Raw genomic sequence first — 25,687 nt, 5'->3', positions numbered from 1 at the left:
GCTTGGTGTTTTAGGCCTTAAACATCATCTTACTTGAGTTGGTAGCATTTATTTATGCTTTTCTCACTCATTTTTAGCATTAATAATCTCTGCAACCTCCCTCATTTCTTGGCTTTTTGTTTTGTTTTGAAAGTGGTTCAAACAACTTGTTTGTTTAAAGCATGAGATTGAGATGTCATGCTTAATGGTTTAATTCCTTAGGAGGTTCATTACCAATGGTATGATGTCTCTTTCATAACTAAAACAACTTTTGGTTTGAGCTCTCTTTCCATTAGAGGACTTAAACTCACCCTTTGGACTCAATTCATTAAAGAATAGATGGTGATTAAAATGGAGTAATTAAAATTGAGGCTAAAATGGTGCAAGATAATAATTTGGTTGTGTTCAATCAGACATTAATTGAACACATGGAAACCGGAACCATTTTATTCTCATTAGTGATGAAATGATTCAAGGTTCCAAGGTCACTACTTCCCATGATCTTCCATGATAGGGAGGTGGTATAAGTCTTGTTTGGTTGCATTTATTGAACTTGCACACTTGGTTTCATGAGCCATCATGCAATGAAATTGCATCCATTGATGGTTTGTGAACTAAACTTGCTACTCCTTTGATTTATTCATGAAAATGAGGGGTGAGTGGTGCAAACAAACCCTTCAAATACCCTGTATATGCTCTGTTTGTCCTCTGTTGCAGCAAGGAGAACTGGGCAGCAATGGCGGGCAGGCCACTTTCCATGGCGATGGCCGGTAGACCACCTTTGATGGGCGGGCGACCATCCCTGGTGGCTGGCAACCTTCATCACTGGCTGGCCGGCCACTGATGCAAAATTTGGCAGTGTGTTCTTCAGGCAGAGCAAAGTTATTCTGGAAGTGGACAACAGTGTTAATGTTCTATTGTGCAATAGAGGCTCTCTAGAAGCAAAACAGTGACTTTTCGAGTGGAAACGGATCATGTGCATGAGCATCCCTCGCATTCCGAGCTTATTTAAAGTTTAAATATTTAGAATAAATAATTGTTGTAATTAATTAGTTGTAGCTAATTAATTTTGTAAAGTGTTGTATTTAATTAGTTAGTTTAACTAGTTATTCAATTTCGTTTTGTAATTAGTTAATTAACTAGAATAGTTAGTTGATTCATTTGTTGTAATAATTAGTTAAGTAGTTTAGCTAGTTATTTATTTCGGTCTGTAATAGTTAGCTTAATTAGCTTAGCTTAATTAGTTAATTAGTTAGCTAGTTTATTCATTCGGACTCTCCTTCGTGAGAGCGCAATGTAATAATGCGTATGTCTTCCAACCTCACGTCTTTCTCCCATTTATTTACTAGCTTATGATGGTTGGTTTAGGGACATCACGTTTTGTTTAGCATACTTCATGCTTGCATCCACTGTATTGCATGCACCGAAGCTCGGTTCATCATTCTAACTTGCATTGTTAGTTTAATAATTCTTTGCATACGTGCTTAGACTGCATGCTATCAAATTGATTCATATGCCATATTAGTAGCCGAGCCTAGTAATTGGATATCGTATGTGTTGCATTAGTTATATTGCATAGTTAGGAACCATGCATTTTTCTAACTCATTTTTCTTTTTGGCTTTGAGTACTAGGTGAGGCTTTACTTCGCTTTTAGCATATTGCACGAATGTGATTGTTGCCATGTTTAGCATGCTTGTCATGAGGCTAAATGCTTAAATGATAAATTGCTTGAATGCTTGTGGATGAAGGCTTGTTGCTTGAATTGGGATAATTTCAGTAATGTTCATATGTGATCATTTTTTCAAGTGGTACATATTCGAAACAATTTTCAAAACAAACATGAATCAAGTGTTCTAATTCTTGTAAGTAGTCTATACTTGTGCGTGTGCGCATCACATAGTAATGCTAGCCTAATCAACCAGAACAAGAGCATATAATGTATATAAGAATCATATCATGATTAGTAGAAGCCAATCTTTGATCGAGCGAACGGGGGTGCTCAAATGTATTCATGGCTTTGCCCTCTCATACCTAAGTTCCTGAGCTGAGACAATCTTGGTGATGACGGACACGTGGCCTTTGGCACGAGTCATGGGTTTCCTAAATTTCTCAAAAATAAAATATTTAGGTGGCGACTCTGTATCTGGCAAAGTAGTCCATTTTTTTGGCAACTTGATTCAAAATCGATTTTTCAAAAGATTTGCCGTATTTGGACTCTTTGGTGTTTATCAATTTTGCATTGCACTTGTGGAATCAGATTCAGAACCGCGGGAGTCCGAACTGTAGGGCTTATTTCGACTTCTGAAAGGGGGTGCGAAAAAGTCGAGCTACAGTTTCTGGTGACTCTGTTGGGAAAATTAGAGAACTTGACTCAAAATTCATGATAAGACATTTTATCTACACTTATATGTTTTTTTGCATTGCATTTGCATTGGTGCGTTTAAGTCACTGTGTTTACCATCTGCTATTCCTAGATGGTTTGCCAGAGGCTTGCCTAAAAGCTTGCCAAAAGGCTGACCGGTCATGGGCTCTACCATGATAGGAACGCAACCCTTGGATCTAGACTACCGCTGTACCACTTGATCCTCCTTTCACTTCTCGGTGTTTGGCGCGAGAGGTATATTAGGTAGTCTTGGAGGTACCCTTTTTGACTATTTGGCCTAGTTGCATATTGAAAACCGTAGAGACTGTTCTAAACTAGGACAGGATACTTACCCAAATGCAGGATTGCGTGAAACCACTTTGCTTGAATAGTGAACCCTAGTTCCTGACGAAACTGAGACAGGGTAACCCTACCCCCTCATAGGGGTGTTTTGGCTCTCACTTAACTGGTATGTGTTTTACAGTGAAACTGTATAGGAATGTGCGTATCAGTTTCAAGTTGGGTATCAGTTTTTGAGGGCAGAATTCAGTGTTGAGTACAGTCCTATCAGTTTTGATTACATATGTGTGTTGTTAACATCTGAGCTGAGGTGCTGTGCGATTTCTGATTATTGTCTTCTTTTTGCTAGGTAGTATAACACCATAGTTTCAGATAGTTCGGATATCTCCCAAGCGCTCTAGACCCGTGTCAGAAGGTTTTACAGGGCTTGAGATCTTGTTAGGGGACAACCAATGCTTACTTCACTCCCCTCGGTTACTAGATAGAGGAGAGTAAGGCAGAGTTCACCGGTTCAATTTTTACAACAGTCACCCTTCGCTTCACCTTCATCACCTAGATCTAGTTAGGCTCAGTCTTCTACATCTAATCCAGTACAAGATCATTCGCCCATTCCGATGGCATAATATCCCCCAGTTAGCATAGAGGACTTGATTCACCATCTTCAGCAAATAGTTAAAACCATGCAGCAAGACGCTGCTCGTTAGGCCGAGGTCACAGCACATCAAGTTGAGGTCATAAACAGGCTGCAACAACAATAGCCAAAGCCAATAGCAGCTTCCACATCTCATGTACCTCCTACGGGGTATCCCAGCACCCGGAGCCACTGCCCATGTTGAGAATTAGGGCAATCCGACAGAGCCGATCCCACCACAAGCCTCCAAAGCACCTGTGTATTAGACAGAGGCTCCATTTGAGTTTGAGGTTGACCTGACCATACTTAAGGTCAAGTTGCAGAAGCTTTTCAAGAGAGTGTAGGGTATGAACTCTATCCCCGACATAGAAGATGGGTATACCGACTTTGCAGTGACATTGCCAGAACGGTTCAAAATGCCACACATCGATCAGTTCGATGGCTTTGGAGACCCCATGGTTCATCTTCGGGTTTTTTCAGACATTATGTGACCGATGGGCCTGACTAGGTTGTAGAAACTCTCACTCTTTGGTCGGACCATGTCGGGAATAGCGGCTATATAGTATTCAAAGCTAGGGGATTTTGTGAAACAAAGTTGGGAGGAAATGGCTGAGGCCTTTGTTGCACAGTACTCGTACAACACATAAATCGAGGTCACAACCCATGATCTTGAAACAACGCGTCAGGAGCCAAATGAGGGCTTTTCAGAATTCGTGACAAGGTGGAGGGCCAAGGCTTCAATAATGACTACACGACCTTCAGAGAAAGATCAGATAAGGATGGTAGTCCGCAATCTGCACGGGAAGTTGTTGCAGAAGATGATCGTCCTACCTTTGTTCACATTCACTGAGCTCCATGAGATCGGTGTTCAGATTAAAAACGCCATGAAACAGGGCTTGATTACTGATGAAAAAGAGCAGGCCAAGAGGCCTTTTGTACACAGTTCCAATGTAGCCACTAGTGGTAGCACAACTGTGCGGCTACCTGATGTGAGTGTTGTCACCACTACAACCAAGACCGCCAATCCCTTTGCCAATACAACATCGCAAACTTCAAACAACCCTACCCAATCCCAGAGGATCTTTACTCCACTCTACATTCCTTTATCTCAAGCCATGAAGGTGTTGATCAAAAAAGGGAACCTCAAGCCATTAGAGCCACGCCCACTACCCAATTCTCTTCCACCCAAACACAACCCAGCCAAGTACTGTTCATTTCATAAGCAGCACGATCACGACATCGACCAATGCTTCAGGTTACGTCATGAGATTCAAGACCTTATTGACAATAAGGTGATTGCATCACCCCAAAAAGAAAATGTAACCACCAACCCTCTCCCGGCCCACAATTAAGTTCCCCCACCTTGGAACCTAAACTTAATCCATACACTGGCCATACCCTACAACCTCAACGTATATATTACCCCTTCCCACCTACCCAGACTGACGGTGTTCATTCCTGAAAGCACAGATTTGTGCATGATGGACACGTCCACACTTCAACCTAAACCTGTGGTGGTGACAGTGGTAGAAGAAGAGAGGGTGGCCTTAGAGGAGAGTATGAGTTCGTTGCCTAAGTGCTCTAAGGACTTGTCTGAGGGGAAATATGATCCAAGCTGCTACATTGTGTCAATTGATCAAGCCAAACCAGAAGTGGTATTGCCAACTGTAATGGAGGTCAATGTGGTTAAGGAGGATGGCCCGAGCCAAGGTTTGGATGATCTGCCAAAGCTAGAAGAGAACTTAGACAACCTGTAGTTCTTTTACGAACAAGATTAAGGGGATGTGCAGATTGACTGGCTTGATTTGGATGGATCAGTGGACAACTCTGGGTGGTTAAGTAATGAACCCGACAAAGAGGAAGGAACTAAAACAAAACCGGAAAAAAAGGGAGCAAAAATTGCTACAGTGGCCGGAATGGCCTATGAAAAGGGGAAACTACCGGAGAATACCGACGTGAAAATTTTAGCTCAAGAACTGGGCATTGTGAGTACCGTAGACACAGAACAGGAAGCTGCACTGAAGTAGTTTGCACAAGAGAGGATTAAAGACAACCAGAAAGCTGTAATGGCCCAACACCTTGCGGGGGAAACTTGTGAAGTGAAAGTCATACAAATGAAGCCGAACAATTGTTTGTTGACTACCAGAGGTGTATGGTGGAAGGATGACGATCTACTTTTGGCTCACACCGACGAGGACTTGGATGAGTCCCTCTAAGATAACACGTCATACGTAGAAGAAATAGGCCACATGACGAGAAGTGGGTGGTATTTCAAGCCGCCGCACTTAGACCAAGCTGAGGCCTCTGGTAAAGATAGAGAGGTTGAGAACCAGAAAGAGAAGTAGTTGGAAGAAGAGGCAGTGTTGAAACAACTAAAGAAAATCCAAGCTGACATTTTGATTTGGGGTCTTCTTATGGCCTCTTGGGTGCATCGACAGGTTATACTATCAGCAATGGACAAAGCCAAATTGTCCATTGACACTACCCCTAAACAGCTTGTGGGACTGGTCTTCCCAGGCAGTGTCGGGCCAAACCTAACCTTTTCTGATAAATAACTGCTGCCGGGATGCTCAACTCACAACAAACCCCCATACATATCTGTTGAGTGCAGAGAAAAATGGGTACCCGTGGTGTTGGTCGACACCGGTTCAGCTATCAATGTCTATCCTTCTCGCACAGCTTATGCCATCGGCCTTAAACCAGCAGACTTCGTGCCCACAGCCCAAGTGATTTGGGCATATGATAATACCAATAGGGAGGTTATGGGCACGATACAAATCAGAGTTCAAGTGGGCCCAGCTCAGCAGGATGTCGAGTTTCATGTCCTAGATGTCCCGACCACCTTCAACTTACTGCTGAGGAGGCCCTGGCTGCATCTGGTGAAAGCAGTCTCCTTTAGCCTCCACGATATGCTAAAATACCCTCACAGGAAAGGGGTGGCGATTATTTTCGGGAATTTGTCTATTCATCCCCCGCCAGAGGTAACTACACCAGTGCTAGAGATCATTCACGGTGAAAAGGATGTTTTTCTTTCAGGGTTTACATTGGCTGAGGCCCGAGTAGTGCAAACCATCTTGGCAGCAGATGAGGGCATGTATGTTAGCACCCAATCTATTTATTTCATGAACAAGCTGCAACATATGCCTGGAATGGGGCTTGGAAGAAGTGGCCGGAAAGGCATCACAGCATTGGTCGATGTGCCGCATAATCCGCATACCTTTGGTCTGGGATATTTACCCACCAAAGAGAATTGGGTCCGAAAAATGGAAAAGATGGCAGGCAGAGCCAGACCCAAGCAGGTTAGGAAACACAATGAGCTTAGTCACAAGCCGATCCGGGGAACGCTGAATGGCCACTTTGTTTGGCTTTCTCAAGCCCTGGATGAATTCTGCGAAGCAGCGTGTCCCTGGCTTCAAAATCTTCTTTGACTTGCAGCTACAAGATAGTGATGCTGAGGAAAAAGTTGAACTGACTGCTAAAGCTAAAAAAAACATGGAAAGTGACTCAAACAAGAACGAGCTTGGAGTAGGGGCAGCACTGGCATGTCTCTTTACAGATCCTCCGACCGACTCAGAGAGCTTGAGGGATAACCTTACCATCTCCACAATCGAGGACCAACTGGGTGTGAACCCATCCAGTAGCATTTTGGATGCATCTGAAGCACCATCTATTGTCTGGCAGCTAGATGAGGGCTACCTGTCTAGTTCTGAGTCGGGTGATGAGCCAGAATCTGATTCTATAGAGTCTGTAGAGTCAGAATCAGATTTCGGTTCTTCTGAGTCCGAGTCTGGTATTCCTGGGGGTGATAGCCCGAATGCCAAGGTCTTGTCTAGGTCCTCTTTTTCTTTCGCTTTTGAGTCGGTTGTAACCGAAAAGCTGATTCTGAGTATTTCTCTATGCCACTTATTTATTGCATTGACCAAGATTTTCAAACTTTTAATGAAAACGAAGAGGAAGGAATTCCTCTAGTTTTGAAAAACTTAATTAATTGAGAGGATGAGAGGTTTGCAAAAGCCCTCACTGATGAAATCATTGCTATTAATGTGGGTATTGAGAAGAATCCGCGTTTGGTCCAGATCGGGTCCACGTTGTCTTCGGAGGAGCGCGAGTGCTTAGTCACTTTATTAAAATATTTCAAAGATGTTTTCACGTGGTCCTACGAAGACATGCCTGGAATCGATCCTGAGATTGTACAGCAACAGATACCTCTTGACCCTGAGGCCTGACCCGTCAAGCAAAAGTTGTGAAGAATCCGTCCAGATTGGGCGTTGAAAATCAAAGAAGAGGTCACCAAGCAAATCGAAACAGGTTTCTTGTTAGTAGATGAATATCCGACTTGGTTGGCCAACATCGTCCCAGTGCCGAAAAAGGATGGTAGAATCTAGGTATGTGTGGATTTTAGGGATTTGAACAGAGCCAGTCTGAAGAACGACTTCCCTTTGCCACACATCAATGAATTAGTGGATTTTATGCCGGGTCATGCATTGCTCTCCTTCATGGACGGATTTTTCGGGTATAACCAGATTCTGATGCCACCCAAGGACAGAAAAAAAACTGCATTTACTACGCTGTGGTGAACCTACTGCTATCGGGTCATGCCGTTTGGGTTGAAGAATGGTGGGGCTACCTATCAACGGGCTGCAACCACCATTCTACATGATATGATCCACAAAGAGGTAGAGGTGTACGTAGACGACATGATTGTCAAGTCCAAAGGAAGAGAGGGCCACTACGCCGCCTTGAAGAAATTATTTCAATGGATCAGAGAATACAAATTAAGGTTGAATCCGCATAAGTGTACTTTCGGCATAACAACAGCGAGAATGTTGGGTTTCTTGATCACACAAAGGGGAATCAAGGTAGATCCTTCCAAAATCAAGGTCATCCTAGAAATGCCACCACTAGGGACTGAAAAGGAGGTGCGAGGCTTTCTAGGTAGAGTGCAATTCATAAGATGGTTTATTTCCAAATTAACCTTGACTTGTGAACCACTATTTTATCTCCTGAAGAAAGGAAAAAAAATTTAATGGGATGACCAATGTCAATTCGCTTTTGAGAAGATTAAGCAGTACCTTCAGAATCTGCCTGTGTTGTCGCCGCCAAAGCCGGGGAAGCCTTTGATTCTGTACCTGTCAGTAACATATACAACTGTGGGATGCATGCTTGCTTAGGAATCTGAGGATAGGGTAGAGAAAGCCATCTACTATTTGAGCAAGAAAATGCTGGATTACGAGACTCACTACACTCCGTTGGAGAAAGCTTGTCTAGCCTTTGTATGGGCTACCTGGAAGTTAAGGTACTACTTGTTAGCTTACTCCGTAATTCTGGTTTCGAGATTAGATCCCATCAAATATCAATTTGAGAAACCATCTTACGGGTAGTCTAGCCCCGTTGGTTGCTTCTTCTCTCCAAATTTGATCTCAAGTATGTTACGCGCAAGTCAATCAAAAGGAGAGCTATAGCGGAGTTCCAAGTAGATCACCCAGTATAAGGGGATGAAACAGTGGAATACATATTCCTAGATGAAGCCATTCTGCAAGTTGAGGAGGAGACTTGGACAATGTACTTTGACAGAGCGTCCAATCAATACGGTTATGGGATAGGTGTGTTGCTGATAACACCCGACAACTCCCATATACCTTTAGCCTTCAAACTCTGGTTCAAGGTGTCCAATAACGAAGCAGAGCATGAGGCGTGTATCGCTGGTTTGGAAGCCACCCTAGAACTAGGGACAAAAAGGTTGGACGTCATCGGGGACTCGAACCTAGTTGTTTCTCAAGCAAATGGAGACTGGAAAGTCAAAGAAGAGAAGATGAAGATTTATCACTAGACCCTGGATGTTCTGATTCCTAGGTTTAAAAAGCTAACTTTCATGCATCTACTTAGAAAGAACAACAGGTTCCCTAATACTTTATCAACTCTATCCTCTATGATAGACATCCTGCTTGGAGTCTGGATGCGTCCGATTATCATTGAGCAGAAATACACGCCGGCCTATGAGACTATCGCCGTAATAGATGAAGTGCAAGATAAAAACCCTTGGTATTATGATATTTGGAACTTCTTGGAAAATAAGATTTATTCACCATGGGTGAATGCCAAGGACAAAAGGAGAATACGGTGAATAGCTGTCCAATTTATCATCTGCGGAGGTAAACTGTACAAAAGAGGTCATCTGGGAATGTACAAGTTGTGTGTCGAAAAAGAGGAGTCAAAGTGCTTGATAGAGGCCATCCATGGAGGAGAGTGCGGAGCCCACATGAACAGAGTGATGTTAGCCCGGAAGATTCTCAGGCAAGGTTACTATTGGTCCATTATGCAGGAGGATTGCATTGGTTTTGTTTGGCAATGCCACAAATGCCAAATTCATGCTAATCGCATGAATATCCCGCCGTCAAAACTGTACAATATGACTTCGTCATGGCCTTTTCAGTCTAGGGAATCGATGTTATCGGCGTAGTTACACCAAAAGGATCAAATATGCATGAATACATTCTGGTGGCAATTGATTACTTCACAAAGTGGATGGAAGCTCAATCCTATGCAGTGTTGAATCGCATGTGGCTAAGTTCATCAAAAACAATATCATTTGCCGATATGGAGTCCCAAATGAGATCATATCAGATAATGGCTCCCACTTCATGAAGGAGGTGATAGACTTGTTGGAGAAATACAATGTGGCTTTTCATGAGTCATGTACATACTGGCTGCAAACTAACGGAGTTGTTAAGGCCGCCAACAAGAATATCAAGAATATTTTTGCAGAAGATGGTTGAGACCCATAGGAACTGGCCAGATAAATTGTCATTCACACTCTGGGGCGACAAAACTTTAATCTAGATGTCTACAGGGGCAACTCCTTATTCTCTTGTCTACAGGATGGAAGCTGTTCTGCCAATTGAAATAGAAGTCCCGTCGCTGCGAGTTGTGGCTGCGTGTCAGATAGCAGAGGCAGAGTGGCAACAGAGCAGATTTGAAGAGCTGATGTTGTTCGACGAGAGAAGGCTGAAAGCATTGTATCACGTTTAGGGCTATCAACGTAGAATTGGTAGGACTTTTAATAAGAAAGTTAACTCCCGGAATTTCAAAGAGGGAAATATGGTGCTAAAAGACAATCGAGCTCCCATCCATGACCCTAAGGGCAAGTTCAAACCCAATTGGATTGGTCCTTACATCATCAAAACTATTTGGTCAGGTGGAGTTGTTATTCTCATGGACCTGGATGGCTTGGAATTTTCCAAACCAATCAACATGGACAAGTTGAAGAAATACTATTCCTGAGAGGCTCGCTAGGCCGAAAATCCAGAAGGGCGACCTAGGTAAAAGTTAGAGCATGAAAAATTAGAAATAAAGAAAAACTAAGCTTGCAAGATTGAAAACCCTAAAGGGCAGCCTTGGTAAAAGTTAGAGCACAAAAAGAAAGAGTAAATACTCGAGTGAACCTGAACCGAACTACGTAAGGCTTGATTCCCATCTTCGGGATACGTAGGAAACTTCATCCTGAAGTTTGGCCGTAAACAACTCTAACTCAACTGTCTTCTCCATGTATCTGATCAGGTCGTCTTTATCTATTCTTTACCTGAGAGTTCGGTTGTGATCTTTACTTTGAGAGAAGAGTTGGTTACAATGCTGAGCAGTCGTGTTCAATCAAGGGGCAATTTGTGATCTTTTGATTCGAAGTTGTACATCTTGAGGATTGATCCCGTTTGTGTCAAGTGGTAATCTTTTTCGAAAATGGTTTTGGAAAGTTTTAATAAAAGTTGATTTTGTTCAAATTTACCTTTTACAACTTAGACCATTTTTGGACCAAAAGGAAAATTCTTAGTGCTCACAACTTTAATTTCATTGATTTCAACATAAAAGTTCTCCAACTCTCTGATACAAATCAAATTTGTTTTTATTACATCGAAAAAACTCGAAAAGAAATGTCAAAGCAATAAACTAGGGGCATAGATGAGTCAGGTACTCCTGCGTCCCATACTCTAGCTTGTGGAAGCTTTTGAAGCCAAAGTGGGCCTGGTTTGTGCCTCATCCTCTAGCCAAGCCAAACACTCGCCAGAAAGGGCGCAACTGAAACTAGGGGCAGGGGCTAGAAGCTCTCTCGTCCTCCAAGCAGTGAGGTACCTAGCCCAGTGTGAACCATGAATGGGGAATGAAACCGCGTACTCTACCCCCTCCTCTGGGCAGATCTGATCATGCCCAAACTGACTTCTGAACTGGAAGGGAAAATAAAAAACACAGTATGTGAGGCTGATCAATTGTATGCCAGGTTGTCGAGCCATGCTATAACTCATCTCGGTCAGATTAAGCGAGGGCCAACACCAAGCTATGTCAGCAGCAGACCTGTTGCACATCCAGTGGCACCACCATCCCTCATTCAGGAAATCCACTAGACGGTGGCGAAAGAAATAGCCTCGAGCTGAGTACTCAGGGCAAGAGTCTACTACCTTCAGCTTATCCATAAGCCACACCTGGGGAGGGATGAAAAAAAGGAGAGATTAAAGAATAAAGAGATATATGTTGAGAGAAAAGTGAGAAAAGGGCTTTGAGAGAAAAATAGAGCATGAGTGTCGAGCGATGTGAGAAACACATATGAGAAAGGGTGGGAAATAATACCTGAAGAAGTAGTGGACTTCTCGCGAATCTAGTAGTCTCCCGCCAATGAAAGGCGTCTAAGCCCATCAAAGTCTCGGCCAGTACCAAACCAATGCAACTTTTTGCCATCTTTCAAACCTTGGGCCACTTCGATCAACCGAATGTTGGACTAGCCAAAACTAGGGACAAGAAAGAAATAAGTCAGCATACATAAGCAGAGGGCATGTAGCCGAAAACCTTGCCAGAGAAGGTCACTTCGGTCACCGACATCGGAAAAACGATGAATGAAACTGGGAATGTCTAGTTCTCCGTTATGGGCCAAAGATCGAGCCTCATGCAGAGTGAGCCCACACATTTTGGCCAAAACGGGGCTGAGGCATGATTTCCTCATCGCGCAGGGATTCCATTAGTGCCTGAAATTCTTCGATTGTTGGGAATATTTCTTTTCCCCTAAAGCTAAAGACATGCATAATCAGATTCCAGCATCGTGCCGCAGCATGAAGGAACGGAATACAAAACGGAGAACAGTTCAATGGAAAAAGTGCATTTATGCTGAAATCTTGAAAATTCACCTTTTCCGAGCCTTCCAAAGAAACTATCCAATCCGAGAGCTTTTCGGTGAAAAATGGCTCCATTTGTGAAGAAATTGCAACTGAAACGAAGTTCTGAAGAACAATTCACGAAACCCAACCTTTTGTAGAAGATAAGGCAGTGAGTGGAAGCCAGCTGTCAACAATCTAGAGGCGCTTCACATTGATGGCCGGTAGGTGACCGGCAGGCCACATTGGTGGCCGACAGGCTACCTTGATGGCCGGCAGGCCACCTCTTGTGGCCGGCATATGGCCAACAGGCTCCTTCTATGGCCAGCAGCCTTCTTTTCTGCCCTACTGTCCACCTGTGTGCTAAGTAGTGTTGGAAGCCTGTGTTTTGTCTTGATCTTTGAATGTTTTAAGGTCTTGTTTTGAGTCTTTTTCATTTTAGAAGGTTTGTTTATGTGTATTTGAGTTGTTGTTGTTTTGTTTATTGAGTTGTTGTTGTTTTGTTTATCAAGTTGTTTTGCTTAGCGAGTTGTATATTGCATTTTGTATTTTGGTTGTTGGTCGGTTCATTACTCGATTAAGAACGTTGTTTCAATCAAGTGCTCTTGGCCAATTCAATTCCATGTCTATTTTCATGCAAATATGGTGCTCATGATGCAAAAATAACTACAGTTTTCATAAAAACTGCGAGGTTTTATTCCGATCATGGCTTTTACAGAAGAGGAGTACAAGTTTTAAAGCAAAATAAAACCTATCTGAGGCTATACATGTGTTAATGCTACCAAACAGAAAAGAAACTAAGCAAAAAATCAAAACATCAGCGCCGATCGCCTCATGCTCGAGAGGCCCTCTTCGTCATCTTCCTTGGAGGAGAGGACTTTGGGGCACTATCTCCATCAGTGCCACTGTCTAAAGTAGTCTCTGAGCTTGAACCTGAGTCGGCATCGTCTCCGTTCTCTACCCCAAAATCCTCCTCAGCATCGTCGCCTCCACTCTTAGAACCAGAGACGACATCGTCTCCACTCTCGGACGACTCAAAATGCTGACTCGCTGCCTCTTTAGAGTCACTAGTCTCAGTATCATCATCCTTAAAGACAGGCTCTGGAGGACTGCTTTAGCCCTGGGTGCCCCTATCTCTGCCTCTCCTCCCTGTTGTTGGAGGAGGTACCGCCGGTACTGGTGCTATTGTCGCCGCCGGTGCAATCGGTATAGCTAGGATTTGAAAGGAAAATTGTCACATATTAGTTTCAATGTGTGTATCAAATGCAAGCATAGTATGCAGAATAAGTGTAATCAGAAGTCAGATACAATGTGTGAGTACAATGTGTGAATGCAGTGTGCCTATGCAGTGTATCAGTACAGTTTGGGAAAGACTACAGTTGAAATGCCAGTATATCAGTGGAAAAATGATAGCATGAAGCGTAAATTGAAGAAATTATCGAGATACCACGGTGGCCAAGCTACATCTCCCTCCTCTGTACCATGCCCATCAATGAAGCTATCAGCTCGAGAGCGCCCCCTGTGTACTCTATTGATGCCTGCAAATGCATTTGGATTATCAGTGTTTGCAGTAAGCATATCTGATGCAAAGTGTAAAGTATAGTTCATACCTTAGTCGGGCCTCGAACCCCGACAAGCTCATAATCAACCGCTGCAGGCTCAATCGGGACCTGGTAAGCCGACCCGGTATACTGCCAACATGTAAGCGTGGTAGGAAGCTCTGGCCAATGGGTCCTCTGCCCTACCGAAGGAGCCCCTCTACCATGGGCCCTGGTCGCCCTGGTCACTCTACATGCCCCTTCCATTGCAGAAGCCCTCGCCTCCTCACCTCCACGAGCACCTGTCAGAGGTGGCATGAGGTGTGTCTGAATGAAGGTCGCGTAGTCGCCCTCTGCCCAGAAGTAGTCAGTATCCAAGACCACCATAAACTGAGTGACTGCATCTATGGACAGGCTATCTACTGATCTCACAGACTTAAGCGGTGCCATCGGAATGATCGGGTATGGCAAGCCCACCGTCTGGCAGACAAACCGCTCACTAAGGAACTAAGCCTGGTAAACTGGGCCCTCAAGTAGAATGCGGAAGCGAGAAGTGACCTAGGCCCCGGCATACTGGTCCTGTATCTCAGCTGGCATCTTGGCCCAAGGCTGCCACATGATCTACAAAAAGAGAGTGTACAGATTGTTAGTTGCTGTCAATTACAAAAATGTGAATCAGAACGATGTAAAGCGAAAATGACTACATTTTGGGTTACCTCGTAGGCAGCCACTGTGTTAAAATAGTGCCAGAAGAAGGTGAACATCTCACGAGTCCTACGCTAGCATCGGCCATCATACCTCCTCAAATAAGGGATTGCTAGGAGGAGCTCCTCCATGGGCTCTAGGGCGAGAGTCAGAAAATAAGCATACACCCACAACTACAAGGAAAATGCAGTGATATGTGAACATACAGCATGAACAAATATAGAAAGTGCAAAACAAAAAGCATACAGCATGAACAAATGCAGAAAATGCAAAGTAGAAAGCATACAACATAAACAGATACAGAAAGTGCATAGCAAAAAGCACAAGTGTTGAATAGATATGAAGCAGGAAATGCATAACAGAAAATGTAAAGTGCAAAGAGGGAACTGAAATGTATACCTCTCAGGCTCGCAAGTAGCCTTCGATCAGCTCTCCCCTCAGACGGGAGGTAGAGCTCATGTAACCAAACAGGGTGGCGAGGCCAACTCCGCTCCAATCGTAGAAGCGCACCCGGAAAAGGGTCACCAGGGCACTCAGCAGATATAAGCCCACGGTGTTCCACCTGTTCGAAAACAAGGTAGTACTGAAGACAAAAATCAAAAAGCCTCTAGCGTACTGCTCTATCTCCTCAAGTGTCTTGGGCTCGCTCCCTCTGAACTGTTCCGCAAACCAGCTATATCTAACCATGCCCATCCAGTATTAGGGTGGACACGCTCCCAGCAGCTCAACCCATGTGGTATCTCACTCTCCTATGTCTGTGTCGAACGGGGATCGGATCACCCCCTACTCGTAAGCCAGTGAGGATGGAAAAGTCATAGGGAGTCATCGTCATCTCTCCGGAGAAGTGGAAAGAGTTGGTGGTATCCCACCACCTCTCCACAAGTGCTCCCAGAAGAGGACGGCTGGCAGTGAACTGTGTCAGGCTAGAGCAGAAGAGGCCGAAGCAAGTCTCGTCTACAATGTTACGAACTCTAGTAGGGAGCTCGTCGTACCAGTCTCGCGCAGTCGTGGCTTCGTACCCTCTGAAGGCACGAGAACAGATGAATCAGATAAGGTAGTGAAAGTATCCTCAGATAAAAGCAGTGCAAGAAATCCAAGTAATGAAAGCCGAGAATGCATGAAAAAAGAGCTCATACCTCAACGACGGTGGATGAAAGGTGAGAAGCCGACTCCCTCAGCAAGAGGTCCTCTGATACGCCAATGTAGACACCCCATTTTTTACCGTCCTCAAGACTTGGACGTCATCGTTTGAACACTCGATGATCATCCATGCTCGTGTTCGTTTTGAGTTCCCGAAGGTCTCAGTCGCGCGCCTTGCTTTAGGATCTCTCAACTTGTCTATTTTGTGCTTGGTTGTGGACCAAGGACTTGTGGTTTTGTTTCTGAGGGAATAGGGTGGCTTGTTGGCCATCCCTACAACCCATCGGCCAAGCCTTGTGCTTGTCGGCCTTGTTTCCTTGCCATCGACCATAAGTAGTGGCCGATCAGCACTCTTTTTGGCCGATCGGCACTCTTTTTGGTCGATCGGCCATATTTTCTGGCCGAGACCTTTCTATCTGCTTTTTCAGATATTTCCATGCTAGCTGTGACAGCTGGTGAGCACAGTTTTCATCCTCCATACACTTGTATAGAGGGATTGATTCAAGTCCTTAGCTTGCTCAACAAGCTTAGGAATTGAATTTCTATAAGAAGGGAGACCCCTCTCCCTTTCCAAAGGTTTTGAAAAATTGAGATAGAAGTTATATATCTCTCTATATATATATATTTCCTCTCTCTCTATATTTGCGCTTGTTTGTGCTCAAAAGTGTAATTCCTTCACACTTTTGCACTAAAGCACCTACTAGAACACCATACACTTGTTGCTGAGGTATTTGAGGTTTTTGTTTGAACTCAAAGTTTGGTTTTTGGCTCAGAAAGTTGCTGGAGTTACCTCTTTGAAGGTGTTCTACAAGGGTGAGTCTCTAACCCTCTTTTAAGGTTTGTCTTCATTGCTTACTTGGCCTTATTTGCATGCTTATTTTGGCTTAACTCTTAACTGTAAAAAGCTTCATTTTCATGTGTTTGAAATGATTGTTTAAGGTCTTGTTGGTGTTGGAGGTGATCTACCCCCTTGAATGCCTTGTTTTGCCTTGTTTTGGGCCACCCCTTTAGGCTCTTGTTTTTATCTTTGCATGACCTTTCTACCACTGAATTCCAGAGAAATTTCAGTGGTGGAAAGTGTATTTTGAGGTCTTAAATAGGAGAGGGTCATCCCCTCTCCTTGTGTCTTATATGCTTGTATAGATGGCTCATCAAAGTAGCATGTTTGTCTAGCATGTTTTGGTTCCATTTCGGCAAGTTTTTGGTGTTATTTTAGCATGCCTCAACTCTGTTTTAGGTTGGTTTGATAGCATCTTGCATGCTTCACATACTTATAGTGCAATCTTGCATGCTAGCATAACATGCATCATGTATTTGGACCATCATTCTTGCATGTTTTGGCTCAACTCCAAGAAGCTTTTAGCCTTATTTTACCATGCTTAAGCTCTGATTTGTGTTGTTTTGGTCATGCATGCCATGCTTCGTATAGCCATAGTGCATTCTAGCTTGTTAGCTTTGAGTTTCCAAGCCACTAGCATGCATTACTTGGACTACTTTCATGATTTGGCATCATTTGAAATGTGATTTCAGTACATGTAGTGTGGTCATACACTTGCATTGGTCACTCTTTCAATGCTTTGAAGGGTTGGTGTTTCATGCCTTAAGAATGGGTCATTGTGCATGCCACCATGCTTAGGCCTTTGGGCTATCATTTCAGTGTATTTTTGGTCTTTTTTTGCCATAATATAGCTCTGATTTTTATTGGTGAAGCCATCTCATGATTGGTTTTGTTGGGTGTAGTGCAATCCCTTTTGTTAGCCTTGCATACTTCATGCCTTATGCCCTTCATGTTGGCTTGTTTTGGCTTTGCTCCATGCATGTTTTAGCATCATTTTGGTATGCTCTAGGACTGTTTTGGGTAGCCTTGGTCATATGCTTCATGTATTGCATAGTTATAGTGCAAGTGCCTATGCTAGCTTCAAGCTTTGAGCCCTCTTGCATGCCATACTTGCATTGTTTGGTTGATTTGGCATCATTTCATGCATGATTTCGGAGTTTATAGTGTTATTACACTTCCACATTTTTCACTCTTTGAGCACCTTCGAGAGTTATGTTCTTATGCTTAATTGATAGGCCAATGCATGTACATGCATTTTCTTATTTTTATGTCACTGTTTCATCCTTTTTGGCCACTGTTTTGAACCCTCTTAGGTCTGTCTATATGCGGTTTAAGTCCACTAAGTGTTGCATTACATGGTCCATTGCCATTGCATTGTTGTTTGCATATTGTTGCATGACATTATAATTTCCATGTTGTAGCATGTTGTTGCATGCTTGTTCCATTGTATTGTTGTTGCATGCTTGAATTGCATTGCATGGTGCTTGCATGCTCATGTTGCATTACATTGTTTGCATGCCATTAGCTTTGTTAAGTTGTGCATGCATTGCATTGTGTTTGGTTTAGGTGTTAAGCCAAACACGAGAAACGAGGGACGTTTCATACTTGAAGTGATGAAACGTACCTCAATTCTCGATCGCCGACCCTCTTGATCATGCATGATAGAGGTTAAGGCATTTATGTGTTTTTGTGCATTCATCACACATTGATTTGTGCAAATCGGCCTCTGTGGTCATCATGCATCGAAATGCGTGATTGATAGCTTGAGAGCTGAGCACTACACACCTTTGAGCCTTAGACGTGATAAGGGGTGTAGTTGCACATATATTTTCTTGCAAATACATTGCCATGCCTCTGTTTGTGCTCTGTTGCAGCAAAATGAAGAGTTTGCAAGAAGAGATGGCCGATCGGCTATCTAGTGTGCCAATCGGCTATCAATAATTGGCCGATAGACTCAAAATTGGTCGATGACCTTTATCCTTTGGCCCATGGCCATACCTCTTGGCCAATGACCTCTCAGCATGTCCATGAGGTGAATCAGAAGTGTTTTGGAGATTGGCACAATTTTCAGAAGTCTAAAACAGTGCAAACAGAGGCAACATGAGGCATGGTAACGGATTTTCAAGCGAGGCAATCGAGCATGCATCTTTGAACTCTTAGAACTGAGCCGAGGCTTTGTAATTTGTAATTAGCTTTGCTTGATTAATTAGCTTTTGAATTTGTAATTAAACTAGCTAATTTGTTAATTAGTTAACGTGTTGTAATAATTAGCTTAGTGTTAGCTAGTTATTCAATTTGATTATGTAATAATTAGTCTAATTAGATAATTAGATTAGTTGCTTAGCTTAGCGTAGCTAGCTTAGTGTACTCATTTGGACCCTCCATCGAGAGGGCGAATTTTGTAATAAGTGTGCGTGAGTGTGTGAATGTCTTCCAACCCCACGTCTTTCTCCCTTTTACTTATCAGCTTTTGATGGTTAGTTTTAGGGCATATTTCAATTAGCATCCTTATGCTTCGCATGCGTGCATCATTCATCTGTCTTGCATGCACCGGGCTTGGCGCATCATACAAACCGCAGTGTATTTCAATATATTTACTTGAATACGTGTTCAACAACATGTTATCAAGTTGCATCTTATCTGCCATCTTAGAATAGCCGAGCCTATTTCTAGTTGCATTTTGCATGTGTTGCATTAGGCATTGTTGACATAGCTAGGATCATGCATATTTCTAACTAGTTCTCTGTTTTGGCTCGGAGTACACTGTGAGTGTTTATGCTTTAGCATCCTTGCATAAGTGTGAGTGATGCCATGATAGCCTGCTTTCCATGAGGCTATATGCTTAAGTGTTTAATTGCATGAATGCCTGTGGATAAAGGTTGGATTGCTTGAATTTGAATAATTCATCAAAATGTGCATTTTAAGCTCACTTGAGAGTGGCAAATCATGTTGTTTTCTAAGCCCACTCGAGGGTAGCAAATCCACATCTTAGCCTACTTGCGAGTAGCACCTTCAAACAATTTTCAAACAAACAAACATGAGATGTTTTGTTCCAACTTAGGCGATTTAGTCTATACTTGTATGTTGTGCACATCACGTAGTAATGATAGATTAATAAACCGGAATAAGAACGCATGTGCTTTTAAAAATAAAATATCATGTTAGTAAAGGCCGATCTTTAGATCGGGCGAGCGGGGGTGCTCATTGCATGACATTCCCCTCTCGTACCCAAGTTCCCGAGCCAAGGCAACTTTGGTGATGACGGACACGTGGCCTTAGGCACGAGTCCGGGTTTCCTAAATTTCCAAAAATAAAACATTTGGGTGGCGACTCTGTATCTGGCAAAGCAGTCCATGTTTGGCACTTCTTTATAAAAATCAGTTTTCCAAAATTATTTGCCAGATTTGAACTCTTTGGTGATTCATCGGTCTTGCATTGCACTTTGCAAGATTCGATTCAGAACTATGACATTGAGTCTGAACTGTAGTAGCTTAAGAACAAAGCGATTTCGCGCCTTCGCGCGCGGATCAGTGATGTTCGGGCACGTCTACAGCCGAGAATGAAGTCGCTAGCAAGATGTGTGTTCAGGAATGGTACCTCGCTGGATCAAAAGGGCACATCCTCAACGGTAATGGCTCTGGCTCAACCTCAGGCTCAAACTCTGTCTCGAGGTCCGCCTCAATACCTCCAACAGCTTCACCAGCCTCGGCGACGACCGGCTCCTCCGCCTCTAAAATAGGTGAAAATACAGGGGGAATCTCTGGAGGAGCCCCGTCATCTAGTGAATCATCTGCCATCTGGAAAATGGGTGAAAAATGAAGAAAAATGGAGAAAAGAGGGTAAGCTTAAAAAAAGTCAACCCTAGGAGAGAGAAAATGGAAGAAAAAGTCAAAGAAGGAAAAAGTGCACCAAACCCAAGAGAAACTCGAGGGGAATAAGCCTAGAAGGGTGAAAATAAAGAAAAAAAACATCGAAATCAAATTCTAATCGGTTCGAAGTGAAGAGAATCAAGAGGGTTTAACGAATAAAGTTTGCGTGGGGCATTGGAAAACATGTAGAAAACGTAAATCTAGAGAGAAAGAGCACCTAGAGAGAGAGAGGGGGAACCTTTTTGGAAATGTGGGTGTGAGGAAATGAGCCCTAGTGGCTTGTACTTAAAGACTCGAGAATGAAAAGACAAATTTGTCCCGAATTGCCATCGATGGCCGGCAGGTGGCCGGCAAGGCTGTTCAGTGGCTGGCAGATGGCCGGCGGACTCCCTCTGAGTCCTAATGTTATTTTGTGTCTTTGTTTTCCAAAAGTTGCAAGGAAAGTTCACTATTGGGTCCAGATTGTTTCTACGGAAGCTCAAAACTGTGTTTTCGACGCACGATGTTCATCACTTGTCAACATAAATGAGGTGTATCCTTTTTAAACATATTTCAATTCCTCTAAGAGATAAATCGGAAGATGCCATCGAATGTCGCTTTAATTCGTTTTGCCTTCCTTCTCCTTTCGTTCTCTATTGTTGTATAGAATATACATCTCACATATTTGTTGCATAGAATATGCATTTCACATAGTTGTTGCATAGAATATGCATCTCTCATGTATTGTTGCATGGAATATGAATTTCACATATACGTATTGCATGCGTACCTCGCATCATTCCAATTTCGCATAGACTGTGCTTTTGAACCCTGCTAGAACATGCCTTCGTTTAACTTCATATCTCAGTTGTTTATCTTGCATAGAATATGCATTATCACTGTATCCACATTATTTATGCTAATTATGCTTTTGAAAACAGAAAAGTTCTTTTCTTTCTTCCTTCGCCAACACAGGTAAACAATATTGTATGTACGGTTCATTAGGAGGAGTTCCGGGAAAAGTCGTTTGTGTCTCGGTAGGAGAACCTACGCCTTCACTTTGTGCATCTATCGCACACCTTTGCTTTGTGCATCTATCGCACTTGTTCACTTTGTGCATCTATTGCACTTGTTTACCTTTCTCCATTTATCACACACCTTTCTTTCATCTTGGGAGGTGCGAAGCATGAGCCTGAGCGGTTTTATCTCCAGACGCATGAAACGCGGCCCTGGGTGGGTTTCATCTCGGGACCTGCGAAGCATGAGCCCAAGCGATTTTATCTCAGGATACTTGAAACGTAGCCCTGAGCAGGATTCATCTCAGGACATGTGAAACACGACCCTGAGCGATTTTTCTCAAGACACGTTAAACACGGCCCTAGGCGAGTTTCATCTCGAGACGTGTGAAACACGACCCCGAGCAGTTTTTCTCAGGACGCATGAAACGCGACCTTGGGCGAGTTTCGTCTTGAGACATGCGAAGCACAAGCCTGAGCAGTTTTATCTCAGGATGCGTGAAGCGCGACCCTAGGTAAGTTTCATCTCGAGACATGCAAAGCGTGAGCCCGAGCGGTTTTATCTCAGGACACGTGAAACGCGGCCCTGGGCGGGTTTCATCTTGGGACGTATGAAACACGACCCCGAGCAGTTTTTCTCAAGACATGTGAAACGCGGCCCTAGGCGAGTTTCATCTCGGGACGACTGAAACACGACCCCGAGCAGTTTTTTTGAGGATGCGTGAAACGCGGCCTTGGACGAGTTTCATCTCAAGACGCGTGAAGTGTGAGCCCGAGTGATTTTTTTTGTTTTTCGGGATGTGTGAAACACAACCCTGGGCGGGTTCTCTTGTTTCTTGGGATGCATGAAGCACGAGCCCGAGCAATTTTCTTGTTTCTCCAGATGTGCAAAGCGTGACCCCAAGCGGTTTCCTCTATTTCTCAAGATACGTGAAACGCAACCCTGAGCGGTTTTCATTCTTCAGTTTCTCAAGACATGTGAAACACAACCTCGAGCGGTTTTTGTTCTTAGTTTCTCAAGATGCGTGAAACGCAACCCTGAGCAGTGTTTTCTTTCCTTATCTCTTGTGTTTGGCATTGTTAGAGTGTGGTTTTATCTTTTTGCATGGAACCTGTGTTGGTTTTAAGCTTAAAGCTGCTCATTCATATGTTGTTATCTCGTTATCTTGCTTATTGCATCTTGTTATCGCTTTTCATCATCTCGCATGATCGTGAGTTTTCAAAATAGCCAGCTTCGCGAAGCGCGTGGGTGAGTCCAGCTTTCAAAGTTGCATTGTGAATATCATTTGCATTTTGTCCCAAAACTACGCTGGTTTGATTCCTTACAAAGGGATACGTAGGCAGCCTGTGGACGCAACCATTTATTTATGTCTTGATTGTTTGTTCAAGTCTTACGGCCTTGTCAAAATGGGTCGTCTTCAGGCTTTGACATTCACTCACATCATTTCATGACTCCAAGTTCTGTCGAAGAGGGGCAACTGTAGACACCCCATTTTTGACGTATAGCGATTCCGATTTTGACACGACTCTTGTGGTATCCCCGGACCTAAGTTTAATGCTTTCATATTGTTGCTTACCTCTTGTTTCCCTTGTATCCCTTTAGAATTGGCTTTCGGGTTGTGGTCGTGCGTTTGGAATAGGTTGGGTGCTTGTTTTGTCAAACCTTATTGCTTAGATTTTGGCTATTCCGCTCGAGCGGGCATTCTTGCACTCGAGCGGGCTTCACAATTTTGTTCCTCCACTCGAGCGGTCATTCTTGCGCTCGAGCTAGATTCGTCTAATCTCAGTTTTTTTTTTTTTGCTGGTCTGCAAATACTGGGAGAGTGCATCGGATGCTCGAGCATCCAGTTTCACGCTCAAGCGGAGTCCTTCGTCTACAAATGTTCTGGAAGTGTGAATTCTATGCTCGAGCGCCACTTTTCACGCTCAAACAAAACTATGTATCTAACGCTCGAGTGTCACTTTCCACGCTCGAGCGGACTACGCATATAACAGTCTATGAAGATGATATTTTGAATCACTTTTTCATCCTTCTCTCTCTTTAAAACTCCCCAAAAACCAAGTTCTTGACTTTCTCTCTCTAAAACTCACCTTTTCTCTTAGATTTCATCTAGATCCATTGATCTCCTCACCCTTGTGCCTTTGAGAAAAAGATAGAGCGTCTCAAGATCTACATTTTGATTCGAATAGAAGTAGGTTTCGATGTTCTTGGAGTTTCTCTCTTGTTTGGGCTCATCTTCTTCCTTTGAGGTAGGGATCTTTTCTACACCTTCATAGATATTTAGCTTATCTATTTGTATCTTGTGTAACAATGATGTGATTTGGGGGTGTTGTAAGCAAAGCTAGGGTTTGAGTATGTTATGGAAAGAGGGATTGTTGTTGAACAGGAAATAGATGAATGTGGGTTATGAAAATGAAATTATGGTGGGTCAAAATGGTTGAAAATGATATTTGGGTTGATATTTGAAAAAGGAAAAGTTTTGCCCTAAAATGACTATCATGATTATTTTATATAGATAATTGAAATTGAGAGGGTATTGATATGAATGGTGGGATTGGTTATGTATTAACTCATTCTTTGGAAGTTTGAATAAATTATCTGTCCTGAGATTGAATATCTGTTTAAAGATAACTGTATTGGGCTATCGGCGAAGGATAGCTATAAATGTTGTAGAAATTGTATAAGGATTAGATGAATTGAAACTAATCTCTTGTTGTTTGTCATTGAATATGACTATGTTTATATACATTGTACATGTATGATTATGTGGGAGTGGAAAGGGGATGTACTCCATTGTTTGATTTTGTGTTTAAATACATTGCATATGTATGAATGATTGTTTAGGAGGAGAAAAGGAATGGACTCCACTGTTTGGGAGGAGAAAGGGGATGGACTCCATTATAATTAAGTTGGCCAGAGTATCTTGGGGGAAATTCCCACAATTATACATGGGTGCCTAGCCCGCGAACGAAATATCCATAAAATGACAATTGTAGTGCTTATATAGCCTACGTTTACATGGGTCCCGTTTGACGGCTGCCCACGGACAAAATATCCGTGAAAGAAAAGTTTGAAGTGCTTATATGTTGATGATGTGATTATAGAACTAATGAATTGTAGTCTTATTTGGGCAAGTTAAGAAACGATGAAATTGGCTCATGTAATGAAATGAATTAAAGGGGAATGCTTAAGAATTAAGTTTGGTATCTTATGACTATATAATATGTGGATGTCTTTTATCACTGACGTTGTATATGCATAGTGTACTTATGCCTTTGCTAAATTTCGTATACTGTGTTAGATGATTTCGATTGGACTGTGGCTCACCCTATTTGGGAATAACATTTTCAGGTAATGATGGCATGCCTCCACCAAGGCAATAGCATGGGAGGGAACTTTAGGAAGCAAGAGCTTCTTGTTTTGTTTTATTTTTGTATAGCCTAGGGCTAAATTTGTATTGAGCGAAGCTCATTTTGTTGTAACCAAGTCAAGACTTGGAAAGGTGTAAGCCAATATGGCATTTATTTACGTTAAACTCTTTGTATTCCTTAACTTTATGCAATGAAAGGACCAAGATTCTGATTTATATTGTCATTTATGTATGTTTGTGGATGTATTTATGATATTATTTTGGGGGCGTTACAACTTGGTATCAGAGCGTACTGGGTTTGAATACTTTGGGTACGTGGGAAATGGTTAGTACCACAATGGGTTTGTCTCGCTTGCTAGAAACTTAAGTGTGAACGATATGTACTTATATGACAACATGCTTATGTGATTATTTAGGTATGGGATTGAGTTTCGTGGATGTTGATTGGGTCCACAGGTTTCTAGGAGTTTTGTTAGAAAGGCACTTGATCACTGCTATTTTTAATTGGAACTCTAGCAACGCCTCAGAACGGTCATTATCCGAAGATGAAATTCATATGTGTTTACGTGATTACATGCTTACATGAAGTGAATTACTGTTGTCCAATGCATTAGGACGCGAGTGAGTTAGCTTTCGCACATTTGTGAATGTGCTAATCTCTTTGTTACATTCATTAGAATGTCAGGACGTGGTCGTGGAGGTAGGTGTGGTAGGCCTAGAATGCACGAGATGCCTTTACCGAATGACATTCCGGCACCGGAGGAGGGAGTTGGTCAGGCTAATATGGTCGAATCAGTTGGTCAGCAAGCCACCTTAGCCCGCGA

The sequence above is a fragment of the Camellia sinensis genome, unplaced genomic scaffold (genome assembly GCF_055761805.1).
Source record: "Camellia sinensis isolate YWXY unplaced genomic scaffold, ASM5576180v1 Unanchor1, whole genome shotgun sequence".
NCBI classification, from domain to species: domain Eukaryota; kingdom Viridiplantae; phylum Streptophyta; class Magnoliopsida; order Ericales; family Theaceae; genus Camellia; species Camellia sinensis.
This window is presented reverse-complemented; position numbering follows the sequence as displayed.